At 36.8% G+C, this 20,446-nt stretch overlaps 1 long non-coding RNA gene across 1 annotated transcript; it reads right to left on the bottom strand.

Moving 5' to 3' along the window:
- Nucleotides 1-15,196: 15,196 nt before the first annotated feature.
- On the bottom strand, nucleotides 15,197-17,298 carry LOC121374035. Its single transcript, XR_005958176.1, has 4 exons — nucleotides 16,708-17,298; nucleotides 16,251-16,396; nucleotides 15,794-15,844; nucleotides 15,197-15,360 (listed from the first exon to the last, which is right to left on the bottom strand). It is a non-coding gene; the product is annotated as an uncharacterized LOC121374035 (long non-coding RNA).
- Nucleotides 17,299-20,446: the final 3,148 nt, after the last annotated feature.

Here is a 20,446-nt window from a genome sequence, read left to right as displayed (position 1 = left end):
GACGGTTGAATGACTTCTCGCATTCACCTGACCACTGGAACTTCGTTTCTTTCTTTTTCAGTGTCGCACGTTTTCCAGGTTTTCTCCGACAGGTATGCTGTCGAATCGGTGTAGCGTTGGGTTCCAAGCGCACATCCTGGCTTAAGGTATTGGTAACCGTTGGAAGGTCCTGACAAATGGAAACATTGTCTTGTATCAACGTAGTCAACTTAGCACGCTGGGGGCTCAAGTCTACTAGAATCTGGCTGTTGGTTAATTTGATCTCTGCAGTCTTGACGTCATCACAGGAAATTTTGGTTAATTTGATCTCTGCAGTCTTGACGTCATCACAGGAAATTGAGTGACTCAATTTGGACAGGTAACACTGGAACTATCGGCAGTCTGTCAAAATAACCTATTAGCAAATTGATGTGACAATACCCACTTTTCCTAACCCTATCAGGAGTGTTTATCACATGCCCTGTCTCATTAACCCGTTTGTGCACAACATAGGGCCCGAAATACCTGTTCTGTAATGAACCCTGTTTAATGGGAAGATACAGCAGCACTTTATCCCCTGGTTTAAATTCCCGACTCCTTGTCTTCCTATCAAACACTGATTTTAGTTTGCTCTGAGCATGGCTCAGTTGCTTCCTAGCCTTCCTATCTCTAACTCTCTTATTCATTAATACTCCCTTGTCCACATAACCTGACCTCTGATCCTCCATCTCGCCTTCAGTTAACAAGGTAGTGCGAGCTACCAACAAATTTGGATCAGCCCCCTGCTCTAGAACTAACTCTTGTCTATTATAAGGTAAGTCCCCTCTATCAAACACAACTGGTTCATTTCCCCTCTGCGGGAGATCAACAGGTTCCACCACATTTGGTTCCTCAGTTGACTTATCTACCATTTTACTGATAACCTCATCCACTCCAATACGTATCAGACAAATCACAAATATCCTCTGGGTCTCGTGTTACCCTTCTGGCCATAGCCCTAGTCTTTACACATGTAGGATATCTAATCTCATCAACCTCACTCTCTTCTATTGGTAAAGGGCTGTCTTTAATTAACAATTGGTCACATTACGGCTGACAACACTGACTAGTCAAATCATTACCCAACAAAACTCCTATGTTTTCAACAGGCAAGTCCTCCACAACACCCATAATGACTGGTCCCGTCACAAACTTCGAACACAAGAAAACGTTATGTAACCGGACAACCATTTTTTCTCCAATAACCGAGGTTAAGGCCAAACTACGTCCTGTATCTGAATTCTCTATACCAGCTAAACACTCTGACGTTATCAAAATGAATGAATGAATGAATGTTTGTTTAACGACACCCCAGCACAAAAATAGATATCGGCTATTGGGTGTCACAAATGGTAAGTATATGGAAATATTATTTATATATATTCATGTAAAACCACAGTGTAAGGAGCTGTGGTAAAAAAAGTATAATACAATACATAAAATCAAGGTAAGTACATTTTAAAACTTTATATAGAAGTCAGTGTTTTAAAAACTTTACAATTAATTCTGGGTGGAATTTAAAAGATTCCAAAACATTTCTGTTGCCAAATATATCATTTCTCGTCGGTTTGAGATGATCACACTCCACCAAAATGTGACGCACAGTCAGTGTACACCAGCAATGTTCACATAGAGGGGGAGGGTCCTTCTTTAAAATAAATGAATGCGTGAAATATGTATGGCCGATGCGGGCACGGCACAAGACTACTTCAACCTTCCTGCATCGCCTCAAGGATGACTGCCACTCTCCCAGGACTGCTTTGATAGAATGAAGCTTGTTCGCAACCGCACCGTCCCAATCGTCTTGCCAAGTCGAAAAGATATTGCTTTATATGAAATTTAAAATCACTGTAGGAGACACCAACACGAACACGGGGCAAGTTCAAAGCAGACTTGGCAGCACCATCTGCCTTTTCGTTACCCCTAATGCCGACATGGCTGGGTACCCAACAAAATATAACATCTTTATTGGCAATTGATAAAAAGACACTTTCGTATCACCATTCACACTAAGGGCTGATCCAATTTCATGTACTGTAGAGCTTGGAGACACGAAAGTGAGTCTGTAAAAATAATATATTTGGATGTACATGAATCCTTAATCTGTTCCAGGGCTTTAATGATTGCCCAAATTTCAGCAGTAAAGATTGATGCTGAATCGGGCAATCGCAAGGAAATTATTGCGTCTGATGGAAAAACTGTAGCACAAGCCACAGAATTCCCATCCCGTGATCCGTCTGTGTAAACAGGAATGTAATCACAGTACCTCTCTTGGATTTCCATGAAATGTTGTTTATAAATAACTGCATCTGCGATCTTTTTTTAGATGCACAAGATCGAATACAATTTTTGGTGGTTTAATACACCAAGGTGGCAAAATAAAATATGAAGGCATTTCCAAAATGTCTGTTAAATCAATGTTGGAAACTGATAAAAACTGCCTAATGCGAAGACCAAATGTCCGAATCGCATTCGGTTTCGCATCAAATAATTTCATATATTTATTATCAAACACCGCATTGTGTGCAGGATGTTTTGGCATTGATTTAATCTTTGTAGCGTACTGCAGAGAAAGCTTTGAACGTCTAGCACCCAAACTAGGTTCGTGTGCATCGACGTAGAAGCTCTCCACAGGAGATGTTTTGAAAGCACCAAGACAGAGCCTAAGTCCCTGGTTGTGTATAGGATCTTGCATTTGCAAGTAAGACTTACGTGCTGACCCATACACAATGCACCCATAATCAAGTTTAGACCGAACTAAAGATCTGTAAAGTCGGAGCATAACCTTTCGGTCCCCCCCCCCCCCCCCCCCCCCCCCCCATTGTCTTGCCAATAACCTTTAAGATGTTGAGGGCCTTCAAGCCCTTCTTTTTCACATACTGTAAATGAGGAACAAAAGATAGCCTCCTGTCAAAAATAACCCCCAGAAATTTGGTCTCCTCCACAACTGGAACCAGAGTTTTGTCCAGAAACAGCTGAGGATTTAAATGGTGACCTCTTTTCTGGCGGATATGCATACAGACAGTTTTTGACTTTGAGAATCGAAATCCATTGTCAGTTGCCCATTGTTGAAGTTTATTCAAACAAAGCTGCAACTGACGTTCAATGATACTCATACTGGACGACCTGTAGCAAATCTGAAAATCGTCGACATATAACGAGCTATCAACGCCAGGTTTTAAACACTGGGTGATGCTGTTAATTTTCACGGAAAATAAAGTTACTGACAGGATGCTACCTTGAGGCACACCCATCTCTTGGGAGTGAGAATCGGATAACGTAGATCCCACTCGTATCTTGAAAGACCTATTCTGTAAGAAATTTGAGATAAAGCCAGGCATACGGCCTCTCAGGCCCATGCCATGGAGGTCTTTAAAAATCCCATACTTCCACATGGTATCATAAGCTTTCTTGAGGTCAAAAAAGACCGATACCAAATGCTGGTTATGGATAAAAGCATCCCTACAAAACGTTTGAAATCTAACAAGATGATCGACCGTGCTACGTCTAGGCCTGAACCCACATTGCACGTTAGTAAGCAATTTGTGGGACTCAAGATACCAGACAAGTCTACGGTTGGTCATTCTTTCTATGGTTTTACAAATGCAACTTGTCAAAGCAATAGGGCGATAACTAGTAGGATTTGTTGGATCCTTACCAGGCTTAGGATTAGGAATGACAATGGCTTTTCTCCAATCAGAAGGAAAGTCACCTGAAATCCAGATTTTGTTAAAGATATTTAATAGAACCATTAAGGATGATTCAGGTAAGTGTTTTAAGAGTTGATAATGTATTTCATCTGGTCCTACCGAAGTATCATGGGCTCTACGTAGAGCGTCCTGCAACTATTCCAAAGAGAAGTGCCTGTTGTATACTTCAACATTTTCAGATGAAAAGTTAATAGGTTGTTTTTCAGCTTTATTTCTGACAGACATAAAAGCATCTGTAGTGAAAGAAGAAGAAGAGTTATGGGAGAAACTGTCTGCCAATGCATTGGCAATGTCACGATGAGACGTAACATCCGTGTCACTGACAGACAAATGGCGAACTGTATTATTGGATTCTTTTCCCTTGATTTTACGTATCCTATTCCAGACAGATTTCACAGACATCTGATAGATTTACGAGCCTTTGCCCGAGCAATGCGATAACTATTCAGGTTATCCCCGGTAGGTTCGCGTTTGAACCTCTCGAGGGTCCTGTTTCGCTCTTTATTTGCATCTTTGCATGTCTTATTGAACCATGGTTTATTGAAACGCTTCGGTACTGCCGAAGTCTTAGGAATAGTTTCCTCTGCAATATCTTTCAAGATGGAGGTGAACAAAGACATGGCAGTTTGTTGCAGTCGAGTGCTGCATAGATGCCGAAATTGATCCCAGTTTTCCCCTGTCAACTTCCATCTCTGAACCCTTTCAAATGATGGAGGTCCATCATTCTCCAAAATAATTGGAAAGTGGTCACTACCACAAGGGTTTGGACAAACTTTCCAGGAGAAATCAAAACAAAGTGATGGACTACAAAGGGTTAAACTCAATGGATGTGAAAGAACCACTTGCAGGATGAAAGTATGTATGACTTTTATCATTAAGTAATATTAAGTCATTTTTGAGAATTAAGTCTTCTAATTGTTTACTTCTAGTGTTTATGTCATCGCATCCCCACAAAGTGTGGTGAGCATTAAAATCTCCCATGATAATAAAAGAAGTAAGGAGTTGATCAAGAAGACCTTGAAAGTCCCTAATGTTAAAATTGTAATTGTTTCGAGGGGGTAAATAAACTGAACAGAGAGTAATAGTTCTATGAGCCGTGACCTTTACAGCCACAGCTTGTAAAGTTGAATTTAATATGACTTCACTCTGGGCAATGTTTTCATTTACAACAACGGAAACGCCCCCAAACGCTCTGTTTTCACTTTGTTGACATTTGTGGTAGAGATTAAATCCTCTGATGTTAATACTGTCTATCCCTCAGGAAGGTTTCCTGAAGACACACTGGAAGAGGATTATACTTTTGAATTAGAAGACTTAATTCATCAAAATTGGGCCTACGCCCACGACAGTTCCACTGGATAACTTTATTTTCCATCGGGAGGAAGTATGGGTTTTATGTTTGGGTTTGCTGGTGGTCTTTGTGATCGGCAATGATCTGGAGATGAAATATCCATATCATCATCACCGATATCAGCCAAAGTATCATACATATTGCTGATCGGGACCGAACGTAGTTCGATCTTTTTCAGCCTACCAGACAGTATTTCCGTAGATTTCTTTGTGTCATTGTCTGTTTTAGGGAGACTATAGTGCTGTCGGAAATAGAATAAAAATGATTTTCGTCGATTATTTCTTACATATTAAACAGACAAGTAAATATTTTGTAAATATCTATTTAATTATAGTGTACCTAATTTTGGCTCTCATTAATGTACAAGGTGGTGTTTACTCTTGAAATTAAAAGAAATATGTCAGTAAACAGGTGATTTGTGCACTTTATTGGAACAGACTATAACAAAGGTGAACATATGTCAATTCCATTGTTATTACAATATGTGAGAGACCATTACTGATGATGGTTTACCCCTATTCCGCTCCAAAACTTTTGAGCAAAACTGTCAAGAACCATTTTGAGTTTGTGATCTATTTTCCGGTATTAAAGGTGCTATCTCAAAGTTGCATAATGACAGCTATTGCAAATCATGTTTTTTAAATTAAATTTTGCTTTAACATTTAAAGACTACACCTTTAACTATATGCCCATAAATGATTATAGGAAATGATTTTATCTACTAGTAGAAAATGCATTTTTACTGGAGAATCTTTATCACAAACAGATGCTTCACATATAACTTCTGATATAGCACCTTTAAGTGGTTGCAAGATTGTGTAAATTTCTACTGTATTTTTATTGAATTTATATTCACTAAATATGCTGGTCAAAATTAATAATTTATGCTGCAATTCAAAATAATCAGTTATCTTGCAATTTTAAATTAAAAGTTTGTTTAAGGGTAAATGAAACATATCCATCAACATGTGTTATAGTCTGTTCCAATAAAGGTCATAAATCTCCTGTTTACTGATATTTTAATTTTAATTTCAAGAGTAAACACCACCTTGTACATCAATAAGAGCCCAAACAAGTAAATGCTAAATTAGGTAGAATATCATTAAATAGGTATTTACAAAATATTTACTTGTCAGTTTAATATGAAAGAAATAATTGACAAAAATCATTTTTATTCTATTTCTGACACTACTTTAGTGCTCGACCTATTTGGTGGATTTTTAAAATCCAATGACACTTGTGTTTCAATTTCCTTTTTCTGGGGTGTAATTTTTTCTTTTTGTACCTTCTCAATATCGGACAGTTTCTTGTATTTGGCTTCATCACAATGCCAAGTGAGGTCTGTGTTGACTGCAACACTTTTAGTGGCGACTTTGGCAGCACAGTCGGTGTTGCTGTCTCCACCAACCTTCTGGCATCAATGAAGGATAGTTTCTTTTGTACTTTTACCCGCTGAACCTGTTTTTCCCAGTTTCCACCCTGGACACTCGCGTTAGTATGCACAGTGGTTTCCCTTGCAGTTGAGACAGTTGGCATCGCTTTAACATGTTTTGCTGTCGTGGTTAAAAAGACCACAACGAGCACATGTAAGTTTACCACGACATGTGTTCTTTCCATGACCAAACCTCTGGCATTTAAAACAACGCAAGGGATTTGGAATGAAAGGTTCAACAGGGATATTAAGGGAACCAGCTCTGACATACTGGGGAAGGGTAGGGATGTTAAATGTGAGGATGCAAGTATTCGTCGGTAACAAGTCATTGTTGCGACGAACCTTTATCCCTCCGCACGGCAATAACACCCTGTGAGCTAAGATTTTCACATATTTCTTCCTCACCGACTCCTTCCAGATCTCTACTTCTGATCACTCCCTTTGATGAATTGAGGGAGGTATGAGCAGTTACGTTAATTGCGACATTACAGAAAACTGTTGATTTGAGAAGGCAAGCTGAGTGTTTTTCGGTTAAACATTCAACCAGCAACCCATTCTTGATTTTCTTGACAGATTTTGGCTCACCAGCCAAGCCAACGATTGCCCTTTGAATGAGAAAGGGTGAAAGCTTATTCAAGGTCCCATCATCAGTGGAATTGATGACGAGAAACCTTAGCCAATTTTGTGAAGAAATCACTATGGATTTCTTCACATTTTTTCTGGATTTCATGGACTCCTCGTCCGAAGACAAGAAGTCCGAAACTTCGGTGTGGACCCTTTTCAGGGTCCCATCAGTATTTGGAATTAAATTTTTAATTTTATCCATATTTATTGAATAAAAGGTTCATCAACCATGCTCCCCACCCACCACCGAGTCCAACAAGGGAACATGGTGCTGCGGATAACCAGCAGACAACCATGCCAGGGATACATGGTTGATATACTTGGGCATTAAGAAAACAAAATCACCCAATTGACCCTAGCCACCGCCCCAAGAGCAACAAATACATATGATATATAAAACAATGTTTGCTCTTGACTAATGTAAACAAAACAAAGATTGTATGCTCTCGAGCTTGGCGTGACCAGCCGATTGATCAGGTCGGGCCATTCCTGACCTCCCGTCTACGTGAACTCCGGGCCAAAGTGGTGTATTGTTAGTGGCAATATACTCGTTTGCAGACATTAACCATGACTCAACCACCAGGATCCCATCATCCACTTCATGGGTCGCACCTCACGGCGCCTCATACGAGGAGTTGTGGATTTATTGGCCATTCTATAAAAAGAATGTTCACCCCCTCCCCCCTGCACCACGATGAGGTTAATGCACACGCAGGGGGTTGTTTTGTAAAGTTCGGATCTCTAGATATATTAAATAACCGGGATGTATTATTTCTTGTGAAGATGTCACACATTTTTCTTTGTGAATATAGTTGGAGCGATATGTTAAATTTTTCGAACAATTCATTAAAGGGACATTCCTGAGTTTCCGAGTAATAAAATATTTCTACTATTAAACTTACATATTAAATATATTTTTTTATATCAGTGTCTGTACATTCAGTGTGTTTCTGGTCATTTTAATATTTATATAGAGCGTAATCTGGATTCTGTTGTGAAATAATTTCGTACATACTTGGGAATAAACAAAAACATTCTGTCAAGGCCGTCCTAGGCGGTGCAGGAAGGATGAAGTAATCTTATACAATGTCCGCATCGGCCATACTATTGGACGCATTCATTTATTTTAAAGGACCCTCCTCCGCAGTATGAACATTGTTAGTGTACACTGACTGCGCCACATTTTGGTAGCGTGTGATCATCTCAAACCGACGAGAAATGAGGCAACAGAAATATTTTGGAATCGTTTAAATTACATCCAGAATTAATTGAAGTTTTTAAAACACTTGACTTCTATACAAATTTTTAAAATATACTTACCTTGATTTTATGTATTATATTGTACTTACGTTGATTTTATGTATTGTATTATACTTTTCACCCACATCTCCTTACACTGTGGTTTTTATATAAATAATACTTCCATATACTTACCATTATTTGTGACACCCAATAGCCGATGTGTGTTTTTGTGCTGGGGTGTCATTAAACATTCATTATACTGTTTCCCCACAGCTCCTTACACTGTGGTCTTGCATGACTATATATAAATAATACTTCCATATTTGAGACATCCAATAGCCGATATGTATTTTTGTGCTGGGGTGTCGTTAAACATTCATTCATTCAAATAATTTCGTACATACGAAAAAATTATATTTTAGGAAATAAAATGAAATTTAACCTTGTAAAAATATTACAACGATCAGAAACACGTTTAATATACAACCACTAATATAACATTGTTATTGGCAATTGATAAAAAGACACTGGGATGCTCCAATTTCATGTACTGTACAACAAACAATCGTTAATAAGGCTCAGTGAGTCGATAACATCTTAAAGGCATATTGTCACAGACCACTGACGTATTTAAAAGTCTAATAAAGTATTACTTGAACAAAAATTATTTGATTTGTCCCTAAATGTACTTTATTCAACCATCTTCATAACCACCATACTCCATTTATTAATGATATTTTGTAAAAATAATTGAATTATGGCAATGGTCCAGAATTCAAAAACTAAAAATTGCCGAGAGGGTTGACATGGATTTCACTCCATCATGGTTCAGTTAAGGTGATAGCTAGATTTGGTTTTTAACAATTAATGTAATTTTGATTTATTATCCATTTTTAGAGAAATAAGGTCAAAAAATCGGTGACAGTATGCCTTTAAAAAGTGCAGCAAATTCAGGAATGTCCCTTTAAGGAAAAAACCCCTCAAAACGACATGTATGTATTTCTGCATTTGTTATATATACCAGTTTTAGTATGCTACATAAATTTATGTGTAATATTAACCCAAAAAATTGTATCCTTTTTTTTAACAAATCATATTATTGATGGTCTATCGTAAACATAAATAAAAAAAATTAAATTAATATATCAAAAATAAAGACAAAAAATAACGTTTGTATAATAAAATTGGTTTTAATAATAAAATTAAACGGTTAAATGTAGTTTCAATCAAAAATAACATTTCCAATTGTGACTAACGAATGGTAAAAATAAACGGGATGTGGCGGGCACTTGCACATGTTGGTGTCCTTTCTAAAGTTCATTGTTACATTGTAATATAATTTGTTGATTTAATGTCAATCAAGTTCACTCTCCGAGTCAATTATCGGAAGAAAATTTCTAGGTGGAGAATTGTTTCCTCCAATTTTCGAAGAAACTTGAAGCGAAATATTGAATCTTCCACTAGTATTTTTGTTTCAGAAAACAACCCGCTCACAACACTTTCTGGTTTTTCGACACGTGCCAATGATTTTTTTTTCTATGGAGAGATTTCACTGTATGGTGTAGATTGTGTGTGGTAGTTTGATTTTAGTCAGTGCAATTTTGCAGAATATTATCGTCGTTTGTGCTCAACAAGTACGTACATTTGAAGATTTCTGACGTCGTTGACTTTTGCATGGGGAAAAGTAAACAAATGTCTATCACATTGACAGAAATGTTCGTAAAAATAAGGTTAAAATGAGCAACAAAAAAAAGCAAGATCGAACTTTACTCAGTCATAAGCACGGCACATTTTTTAATACCCTTTTTCTATGATTTTCGAAGACTGTTATTTGAAAGAAAACTTATTTTTAAAATTATTTTTTTCTGTTCTCAGCTGTACTGCTATTTGTTATTGAAGTCTCATGATTGTCACGGCGTCTGCTGGCAAAACTCTCTTTACAGATACTTGCCAAAAATATATGGTCCTTATATGTTTTGACATAAACATATTTCTGGATATCATCTGTTTGTATATTTATTAAAATTCAGAATGCAGCTTATATTTTTTAACCAAACAATTTTACCACTATAACTATTCATTTGTTCAACTACAATCCAATTAAAATTAGCTCCACTATTACATGTGGATCTAACACCAGCCAGTTTGAGCTCATGTCCACCAAACAAAACCTTACTCGTGTGAATTACGGATGCCTTAAAACATGTTTTATTTTATAAAATAAATAATTTGTAATGTAAAACTGAAGACTGATTTAGTTTTTTTATATAAATAAATAAATAATTTTTAATGTAAAATTGAAGACTGATAACCCATCCCGTACGTATTGGTATGGTTCGCTGTACTGCGGCCACTAAAATAGACTCGCCCGATATTTTTAGAATTTGTGTGCTCCCAAATAATGTTATAAAAGGCGAAGTGTGATAGTCCAATATTTAAATTATTATTTACAGACAAAATGTTACCTGGACATTGGGGACTACGCAGTGTTGTTAGCAATCCGATTAAAATTAGTTCTACTGGTCTAAATAAGGCATTGGTAATTCACATGAAACATGTCGTATACCCTCAGGATAATTCGGAATGTTTTCAAATTATTTTTAAATCACTGGCAGGATTCTGCAAGTAAGGTTTTGATTGGTGGACATGAGCTCCAACTGGCTGGTGTTAGATCCACATGTAATAGTGGAGCTAATTTTAATTAGATTGGTTCAACTATTAACACAACTGCAAGACATCAGAATTGTTATATTCGTGTTCCTTAAATGTTGTCTGTTAACATTGGTTCTCGAGGACTCCATTTTGTAATTTGTCTTAAAATATTTAAATTATTTTTGATAAATTATTTAAGGGCATGTTTTGTTGAACACCATACATGTTTTGATAAAACACTGAAAAGTTTTGTGTTAGAAAGTTTTGGCTGTAAGCTATACCACTAAACGTTTCACTCACCGAAACAGGTGACGTAGTTAACAATATTTACTGCTGATGCATGGCTACAGTTTTTTACGCACGTGCAGTGATTTTTTGCTACAAAGCGGCCAGTTTAGTGTTCATTTGAAGCGTAGAAATACTAATAAAAAGATAGCTATTTGAATAACAATTGTCTGTGTATAAATATTGATATGATTTAGAATCGAATGCTTATGCTCACCGAAACTTATCTACCCATGATATACATATTCTTTTGTTGGCTGTACTCGGAGGAACACCCGCATGCAACAAACGAGTACACGTTTTGTCGAAGGGAATGGTGTCGTTTTGCCAGACAAACCGGACTATTGTGTCATGGTTTTCACCATTGTCATGAGTTTATTGATGCCAATCTGCTGTGATTTGAACCACAATGCGTCTTTGTTTTCCGGGTAATTGTGATTTCCTGCAATGTAGAAAGGTGAACCTGGAGTGTTCATGACGTTTGGTCTGTTCATTCCATACAATGTATATGGTTGTATGGGACATCGATTAGGATTTTCGGCACTTGAGAACATTTTGGGATTAAATGGCCTGATGTGTGCATTATTCCCATCTCTTGTTTTGCTAGTACATTCGTAAAATTCCAGGTATTCTTGGCTATTTTCAGCTGTTTGTAATTTATAGCACTCCCTTTTAATTGGCGGTTTTCGTCTGAAGCCCTAAATCCCATGAGTTCAGTGTTGTGAAACCAAATTGTGTTCAAAAGTGCGTCTGGATTAAAAGGGATAGTTTGCTGTAATTTTAAAGATGTAATCGACTAACACGACTGTAATTATATTTCAGATATATTTTCCTTCATGATATATTAGTGGTTGTATATTAAACGTGTTTCTGATCGTTCTAAATATTTGTAGTAGGTTAAATTTCATTTTATTTCGTAAAATGTTTTTTCGTATGTACGAAATTATTTGAATGAATGAATGAATGTTTAACGACACCCCAGCACAATAATACATATCGGCTATTGGGTGTCACAAATGGTAAGTATATAGAAGTATTATTTATATATAGTCATGTAAAACCACAGGGGAAAAGTATAATATAATACATGAAATCAAGGTAAGTATATTTTAAAACTTTGTATAGAAGTCAAAGTGTTTAAAAAATTTTCAATTAATTCTGGATGTAATTTAAATGATTCCAAAACATTTCTGTTGCCTCATTTCTCGTCGGCTTGAGATGATCACACTACCAAAATGTGGCGCACAGTCAGTGTACACTGACAATGTTCACACTGAGGAGGAGGGTTCTTCGAAATAAATGAATGCGTCAAATATGTATGGCTGATGCAGGCATGGCATAAGATTACTTCATCCTTCCTGCACCGCCTGTAGGATGACTGCCACTCCTCTAGGACTGCCTTGACATGATTTCTTTGTTTATTCCCCAAGACCCTTTTGTTAGACTTATTTTCTTCGAGTTTGCAGAACTTGTCTGAAACTGTTCGGACGTCAGGATGTGTACGAAATAATCATTTTCTCGTAGATACCTCTGTGGAAGCTCGTCAGCGTGTCAAGCTCGTAATCGGTTCCAGCATCTTTGTTTAAATTTAAAGGGACATTCCTGAGTTTGCTACATTGTAAGATGTTTCCGACGAATAAAATATTTCTACGATTAAACTTACATATTTTCTTGTTTAGAATATCAATGTCTGTATATATTCAATGTGTTTATGGTCGTCTTAAATTTGTAAGAAACCCAAACTGGATTTTGAAAATATTTTTTAGGAAATAAAATGAAAATTAATCTAGTACAAATATTAGAACGTTCAGAAACACGTTTAATATACAGCTACCAATATGTTATGCAGAAAAATATATTTGGTATGTAATTACAATCGTTAAAAAGTCTTTGTTAGTCGATAACATCTTAAAGGGACATTCCTCAGTTTGCTTCACTTTTTAAGATCTTATCGACTTACAAAGACTTTTCCAACCTTTCCAGTTCATGTTTCAGCTTCTCTACCTTAAGTTTTAGATCAGCACTGCATGTTTCAAATACTCTTTCTAAATACCTGCAATTTTTAAGATGTTATCGACAAACAGAGACTTTTTAACGATTGTAATTACATATCTAATATATTTGGCATACAATATTACTGGCTGTATATTAAACGTGTCTTTGATCGTTCTAATATTTATAGTAGGTTAAATTTCATTTTATTTCCTAAAATATATATTTTTTTCTACAAACATTTAACACAGAGACAAATAGATTTGTTTTTGAATTTTTAGACATTACAAACACTGATGTAGCCCGAGTACTCCGACTGTAAAGACATTTGGACATAAATATGCTCTCATTACAGTCAGAGACCAAGCTATGTATTTTTTTGGCAATTCCCCGACAACCAAAAAGTTGGCAAAGATTTCCGCTCTAATATCACAACAATCCTATATTTGACGTTAAATACTTTTACATCGATCATTTTCGAGTTAATTGATTTTTAAAAATCCACATATTAATCACTAATACACACACTACAGAAAGAAACCCGACAGCACCCACATTCAGCTAAGCTTCGGTAAACTCCGGACAGCAGAATTCTAAGTTCGCCGACCTATATCGTGACGTTGCGTCACATGATCGCCCACTCAGCCATTCCGTCTACTAGGCGGAAACGCCCAGTGGGCGATCACGTGATGTACGTCACGAAATAGGTCACCGAGCTTTGTAATTTGTGACGGAGTGTCACGAAGCGTAGCTGAATGTGGGTGCTGTCGGATTTCTTCCTGGACATAAATACGCTCTCATTACAGTCAGAGACGAAGCTATGTATTTTTTTTGGCAATTCCCGACAACCAAAAAGTTGGCAAAGATTTCCGCTCTAATACCACAACAATCCTATGTTTGACATCAAATACTTTACATCGATCATTTTCGAGTTAACTGATTAAAAAAAATCCACATATTAATCACTAATACAGAAAGAAATCCGACAGCACCCACATTCAGCTACGCTTCGTGACATTCCGTCGCAAGAATTACAAAGCTCGGTGACCTATTTCGTGACGTAGTTCACGTGATCTTTGGCAACTTTTTGGTTGTCGAGAATTGCGAACAAAAATACATAGCTTGGTCTCTGACTGTAATGAGAGCGTATTTATGTCCACATAGTACAGAAAGAAATCCGACAGCACCCACATTCAGCTACGCTTCGTGACACATTTCGAGCCCAGACTCAGTCTATTAAGAGTCTCGAGTCTGGACTCGAAAAAATTGGTGCTTATAAAACTTTTCGAGTAAATTTAAATTTATTAAAATGAAGAGTTGTTCATACCATCAAAGGTATCATCATGAATACATGCAAGTTTACAATTCATTACCAGTTGCCATATCTTGTAATGAAAAAATATGACCAGCGTCTCGCCACTGTTCCCTGTCAGTTTTCATTTTATAGTATTGTTGTTTCAACAGAATTAGTTTTAATTCTTCATTTATTTTGTATGTTTCTGCAATCAGCTTTTCTTTCTCAAAATTGCAGACATCCATATCTAGTTGTAACAGCTCTGTAGTACCTGTTTTCGTATTTGAACGTTTCAATTTCTTTGCAGGTACAGTCTTTTGTACGTCAGCTTTTGAAATGTACTTGTGCTATAAGTTGTATCAAATAATTATATAAGTATAAAGTTTCGTATATTATGGTTTTTTATACAGAAAAAGAAAAACATCTTTGAAAATTCAAAAAAATGTGTACAAGACATTTGAGTTATTTGCCTGTTTGTACGTAATCACCAGTAATATTATTGCTGATCTGCATTAGACCCCATGTCATTGTACAAGTAAATAGTTTAATATGACTAACAAACAGTGTAAACAAGGTATAACAAATATATTCAAGAAATGAGGTGCCACACATACATTTGGAAATACAGAAATGTATTTAGTTATGATATCTTGGCATTTATTTACTTTAAAAAGTTATTTAATTGTTAGGAATAATACAAAATGGATACCATCATCCTCTACATGTATAGGCTACACTTCATTTCCAGTCGCATCAAAATCTGAAAAGATTTTTAAAAGACAACAAATAAACATTTATTTCAGTTTGATTCATCAGGGTATGAATAACAAAAAGCTTACACAAACTGTGGAAATCAGCGAAGTTTGCCTTGTTTTTGTTTTTCATACCTACATGAACCTAAAGAAATAATAAACAGTTCGAAAAATTAAATTTGAAACAATTACTAATAAAAACACAATTTTTTAAAGAATTTTGTTTATACATATATCATAACTTTAAGTGAAATAAATAGAAAAATGTGCACAAACAATGATTATCCGTGATTACAGGTAGTATTTTATTGTCATTTCAATGAATTAATAATTTCTGAAGTCATGAATTGTTAAGAAATCTATAAAATGTTTAAGTGTTTGTTGGGTAACGTTTTTGTAACTGTACACATACATGTATCTTTACTAAAAAATGTGCATTACCATGTTCCAATTCAAGAGACAGACACGAGTCTTCTTGCTAGATGACACCTTCTGCAAACACAAATGCACCGTACATAATTATGGTAAATGACTACAAGATTGGTTTCAAAATGACAATTATTATAACATGTATGAATTTTTTTTCTTTGATGTGAAAACATGATGTGAAAGTATAACTTCCCCAAACAGGTTTAAGTAGGGATATTTTTAATATACATTTTACATTCCAAATATAAATGTGTATAATTGACATGAAATTGAATAAAGACATTTTCTTTCATTATGTATGATAATATCCATACGGTGCTAGAAACACATGTAATGTAAGGTTATGTCCAGTTCCCACAGGTTTTATAAAGTTGCCTACTATTTTGAAAGGGAAAAAAAAAGAGTACTGTCTGTGGTAATATGGGTTCTTTGCACATACTTCTTCAGTGATTTCATTCATTTCACTTACCAGTGCTGTCAATCCCTCCACTGACACCAGATATTCCCTCCTCCTCCCCGAAAAGATACAAAAATAAGCAATTAATTTTCGTCATTGATGGCAATGGGGACCCACCACCAGTCTTCGGTCTTCTTAATAAGTAATTTTTTCCTTTGCTATAAATAGAAACCATTAAATGTAATTATTACAAGACTTTTATAATGTATCATAAAAATATTGCAAAAAAAAGTAATTAAAAAATGCATTGTTCATTGTCTTTATTATTCTGCACCAAATGAATGAACAATAACAGGCATACTTTGAAATGTGCGTAAATGTTAAAAACAATTACTTTACATTCATAACTATAATTTATAACATATTAAAACATTTAATACTATATGTGGGTATGCAATTTTTTGTTTTGTACTACATATAATTTATTAACTAATTTAAAAGTTTAGATAAAATGAACATATCCCCGTACCTCTTTGTTTCAAATTCTGGAATTTCTTCCTAATCTCATCAGTAGTACGTGTTTGAGATTACAGTGAAAGCCAAAGTTAATACATAATTTCTTGCAATCCATTTGTATGTACCTGTATAAAAGTATTGAAAGACATATACCTGTGTAGTGATGTCACTTTAATACAAAATCATTACATTTATTATCATAGCAAGTAAGGGATGGGGGACAATACTGGAATACAGAGTAATAAAAGAAACAATGCATGCTTCCAGCCCCTGCTTGTGCATTAACCTCACCGTGGTGCAGGGGTGAACATTCTTTTATATAGAATGGCCAATAAATGCACAACTCCTCGTACGAGGCGCCTTGTTTGCCGTGAGGTGCGACCCGTGAAGTGGATGATGGGATCCTGGTGGTTGAGTTATGGTTAATATCTGCAACCGAGTATATTGCCATTGACAATACACCACTTTGGCCCGGAGTTCACGTAGACGAGAGGTCAGGAATGGCCCGACCTGATCAATCGGCTGGTCACGCCAAGCTCGAGAGCATACAATATTTGTTTTGTTTACATTAGTCAAGAGCAAACACTGTTTTATATACCATATGTATTTGTTGCTCTTGGAGCGGTGGCTAGGGTCAATTGGGCGATTTTGTTTTCTTAATGCCCAAGTATATCAACCATGTATCCATGGCATGGCTGTCTGCTGGTTATCCGCAGCACCATGTTCCCTTGTTGGACTCGGTGGTGGGTGGGGAGCATGGTTGATGAACCTTTTATCATTTAAATATGGACAAACCAAAAACTCAAATATCAAATTCTGATGGGACCCTGAAAAGGGTCCACACCGAAGTTTCGGACTTCTTGTCTTTGGACGAGGACTCCATGAAATCAAAATATACTGTGAAGAAATCCAAAGTGATGTCTTCACAAAATTGGCCAAGGTTTCTTGTCATCAGTTCTACTGATGATGGGGCCTTGAACAAATTATCCCCGTTTGCCATTCAAAAGGCAATTGTTGGCTTGGCTGGTGAGCCAAAATCAGTATAAAAATAAAATAAAAAATGGGCTGTTGGTTGAATGTTCAACCGACAAGCATTCAACTTGCCTCAAGTCGACAGTTTTAAGTAACTCAGCATACCTCCCTCAAATCGCCAAAGGGAGTGATCACATGCAGAGATTTGGAAGGTGTTACTGAAGAAGAAATCTGCGAAAATTTAAGTTCTCAGGGTGTTACTGCGGTGAGGAGGATAAAGGTTGATCGAAACAATGACTTGTTACCGACGAATACTTGTATCCTCACCTTTAACGTCCCTACCCTTCCTCAATCTGTCAAATCCAGTTACCTTAATATTCCTGTTGAACCCTTTATTCCAAACCCCTTGCGTTGCTTCAAATGCCAGCGGTTTGGCCATGGTCAGAACACATGTCGTAGAAAACTTACATGCGCTCGTTGTGGTCTATTTGACCATGTAAGAACGATATACTTTGTCTCAACTGCAAGGGCAACCACTGTGCATACTCGCGAGAGTGTCCGCGGTGGAAGCTGGAAAAAAGAGTTCAACAGGTGAAGGTACAAAATAAACGGATGCCAGGAGATTGGTGGAGACAGCAACACCTACAGTCGGTGTCAAGACATGCTGCTGCCAAAGTCGCCACTAAAAGTGTTGCAGTCAACACAGACCTCACCTTGCATTGTGATGAAGCCAAGTACAAGAAACCGTCTGATATTGAGAAGACGCAAAAAGCAGCACAAAAACAAAAAATGACACCCCAAAAAAAAGGAAATTGAAACTCAAGTGTTATTGCATTTTAAAAATCCACCAAATAGGTCGAGCACTAGTCTCCCTAAGACAGGCAATGACACAAAGAAAGCTACAGAAGTACTGTCTGGTAGGCTGAAAAAGATCGAACTACGTTCGGTCCCGATCAGCAATATGTATGATACTTTGGCTGATATCGATGATGATGATGTGGATATTTCATCTCCAGATCATTGCCGATCACAAAGACCACCAGCAAAGCCAAAGATAAAACCCATACTTCCGATGGAAAATAAAGTTATCCAGTGGAACTGTCATGGGCTTAGGCCCAATTTTTATGAATTAAGTCTTCTAATTCAAAAATATAATCCTCTTGCAATGTGTCTTCAGGAAACTTTCCTGAACGATACTGACAGTATTAACATCAGAGGATTTAATCTCTACCATAAATGTCAACAGAGTGAAAACAGAGCGTCTGGGGGCGTTTCCATTATTGTAAATGAAAACATTCCCCAGAGTGAAGTCATATTAAAGTCGACTTTACAAGCTGTTGCCGTAAAGGTCACGGCGCATAAAACTATTAGTCTGTTCAGTTTATTTACCCCCTCGAAACAATTACAATTTTTACACTAGGGACTTTCAAGATCAACTCCCTACTCCCTTTATTATCATGGGAGATTTTAATGCACACCACACTTTGTGGGGATGCGATCACATAAACACTAGAGGTAAACAATTAGAAGACTTAATTCTCAAAAATGACTTAATATTACTTAATGATAAAAGTCATACATACTTTCATCCTGCAAGTGGTTCTTTCACATCCATTGATTTTAACCCTTTGTAGTCCATCACTTTGTCTTGATTTCTCCTGGAAAGTTTGTCCAGACCCTTGTGGTAGTGACCACTTTCCAATTATTTTAGAGAATGATGGACCTCCATCACTTGAAAGGGTTCAGAGATGAAGTTGACAGGGGCAAACTGGGATCAATTTCGGCATCTATGCAGCACTCGACTGCAACAAACTGCCATGACTGGTGCCGATGATCGCATGTCTTTGTTCACCTCCATCTTGAAAGATATTGCAGAGGAAACTATTCCTAAGACTTCGGCAGTACCGAAGCGTTTCAATGAGACATGCAAAGATGCATTCAAAGAGCGAAACAGGACCCTCGAGAGGTTCAAACGCGAACCTACCGGGGATAACCTGAATAGTTATCGCATTGCTCGGGCAAAGGCTCGTAAAACTTATCAGACAGACTAAGAAATCATCTTGGAGAAATTATGTCTCCCAAGTTCAGTTCTCAAACATCTGTGAAATCTGTCTGGAATAGGATACGTAAAATCAAGGCCAAGAATCCAATAATACAGTTCGCCATTTGTCTGTCAATGACACGGATGTGACGTCTCATCGTGACATTGCCAATGCATTGGCAGACAATTTCTCTCATAACTCTTCTTCTTCTTTTAGTACAGATGCTTTTACATCTGTCAGAAATAAAGCTGAAAAGCAACCTATTAACTTTTCATCTGAAAATGCTGAAGTATAGAACAGGCACTTCTCTTTGGAGGAGTTCCAGGACGCTCTACGTAGAGCCCATGATACTTCGGTAGGACCAGATGAAATACATTATCAACTCTTAAAACACTTACCTGAATCATCCTTAATGGTTCTATTAAATATCTTTAACAAAATCTGGATTTCTGGTGACTTTCCTTCTGAGTGGAGAAAAGCCATTGTCATTCCTATTCCTAAGCCTGGTAAGGATCCAACAAATCCTACCAGTTATCGCCCTATTGCTTTGACAAGTTGCATTTGTAAAACCATGGAAAGAATGATCAACCGTAGACTTGTCTGGTATCTTGAGTCCCACAAATTGCTTACTAACATGCAATGTGGGTTCAGGACTAGACGTAGCACGGTTGATCATCTTGTTAGATTTGAAACGTTTTGTGGGGATGCTTTTATCCATAACCAGCATTTGGTATCGAT

This window comes from Gigantopelta aegis, chromosome 6 (genome assembly GCF_016097555.1).
Source record: "Gigantopelta aegis isolate Gae_Host chromosome 6, Gae_host_genome, whole genome shotgun sequence".
NCBI lineage: Eukaryota > Metazoa > Mollusca > Gastropoda > Neomphalida > Peltospiridae > Gigantopelta > Gigantopelta aegis.
Note: the sequence above shows the minus strand (reverse complement) of the source record. Positions and strands in the feature narration are given on the sequence as shown.